Source organism: Maylandia zebra, linkage group LG6, assembly GCF_041146795.1.
Source record: "Maylandia zebra isolate NMK-2024a linkage group LG6, Mzebra_GT3a, whole genome shotgun sequence".
NCBI classification, from domain to species: Eukaryota; Metazoa; Chordata; class Actinopteri; order Cichliformes; family Cichlidae; genus Maylandia; species Maylandia zebra.
The window spans coordinates 914355-916218 of NC_135172.1; the positions used below are offsets into that span (position 1 = coordinate 914355).

The 1864-nt window shown below is 47.4% G+C and overlaps 1 non-coding gene across 1 annotated transcript; it reads left to right on the forward strand.

Moving 5' to 3' along the window:
• Positions 1 to 1096: 1096 nt before the first annotated feature.
• On the forward strand, positions 1097 to 1203 carry LOC111501124 (U6 spliceosomal RNA). Its single transcript, XR_003023345.1, has one exon. It is a non-coding gene; the product is annotated as a U6 spliceosomal RNA (small nuclear RNA).
• The last annotated feature ends 661 nt before the right edge of the window (positions 1204 to 1864 follow it).

Sequence of the window (1864 nt, forward strand, 5' to 3'; positions counted from 1 at the left end):
ACCTCCAGGCTGGCCAGAGAGCAGCCAGTGATCTTCTGGGCTGTGTTGATGACCCTCTGCAGTACTTTCCTGTCCACAGCTGAGCACCCTGCATACCATGTTGTTATGCCGTACGTTAGGATGCTCTCTATGGTGGCTCTATAGAATGTCACCAGCAGCCTCTCCTCCAGGTTGTTCCTCCTGAGCTCTTAGGTTCCATTGTTCGTGGCATAGAGGGGAAAGCCTTTAACACAGTCATCATCACAAATGTTATCCACAAAGAGCAGTCTCAGATGCTTACAAACCCCTCAAACATCTGTTCTCCTCAATAAAGATATCTGTGACATCTATGTTTCTGTCCCACTCCCTCCTGTGGCTGTGCGGTGTACGTTTATCAGGCTGCTATCTCTGAGCGTCTCGCTGTCATCAGCCTACCCCGTCCATCGTGTCTACTGCATTGAAATTTAAGCATCTTGTGGGAACACAGCATCCAAAGCTTCCAAACTGGCATCTCCTCTAACATCTTGTACTTTGTTATCCACCAAGAAACTCTCCTTAGTCCACATGTGCTGGCTAGTTAGACCACTACTTAAGTTCTAGCACCAGTTACTTTGGTTTCTCAGGCTTTGTCTATGATGTTCATGTGGAACCTGTACTGTTTATTAATTTCCCTCTTTATTCCACAGTTTTCCATGGCGTTGGTGCAGAAGCTGAATCTATTGGGATTATTTATGTGGTGTTTGCCATGCCAACACATCAATATAACTGCTCATATACCAAGCAAGGCTTGAGCTTTTAAATGTAAGAGTGTTTTTATCACAACAATTTCATCACTGAAAATAAATTAGATTTTGTTTTTCTTCTTGAACCTTGGTTCCAGTAGGTTGTACTTTTGTACAGTGATCTTCATCTTGGTGATCTTGGGATTTGCAGTTGTTGTAAGCTCTCTTTGAGCATTTCTAACCTTGTGTAAAGCTGACTTAACAACCTCACCTGAGGCTGCGTGGGGTCCATTCACTTCACACTGATCATTACCCAAAATATTCCACTCACTGCTCCTGTGAGTGTGCTGTCTGTAACTAAAACCACACGACATCTGTGTCAATTTAGCGTACGTGCTTGCTTCGGCAAGCGCGTACGCTAAATTGGATACGATACAGAGAAGATTAGCATGGCCCCTGCGCAAGGATGACACGCAAATTCGTTAAAAAGCAGAGTGGCTTTGGGGACAAAGGTGGCGCTCCTCCTCCTCTCAGTCCTGCAGGAAATGCAGCGGAGGTGTCGCCCAGAGGGGAGCCATTGAAATGCAGGGTGAAGAATGGCAGAGGGGTCGTTGATGATTTCGGCTGCCTGTCTGAGGGCCTGTTGGCTGAAAACCTGTCAGAGTTCTGACAGGCCAATGATCTTAGAGCACACTGATGCAGTGTGCTGCTGTCTGTTCCTGTATGAAGGCTGAGGGAGTGGAACCAGCAGGTGATGGAGAAGGTCCTGATGCTTTCCATGAAGGCGTAGTAAAAACTCATCATGGTGGGTGTGCTGACTCCAAAGGAGATGAGTTTCCTAAGGAGGTATAGCCGTTGGTGACGCCTCCTGAGAAGAAGAGCAGGGGGGAGAGCATACAGCCCTGGGGGGAGCCAGTGGAGGTGGAACGGAGACCGGAAAGAGAGTTGTTCACCCGGAGTCCTGTTGGTCAAAAAGTCCAATATCCACAGGATTAGCTGATCATCAGGTGAAATCGGGAGGAAAGTTTAGTGGGCAGGATATAAGGCTGCAGAGTGATGCACGCTGATGAGAAATCAGCAAACAGAAGTCTGGCGGAGCGATCAGGGAGCTCCAGATGTTTGTGGATGGAGTCCAAGATGAAGATTTTTGCATCATCGACACC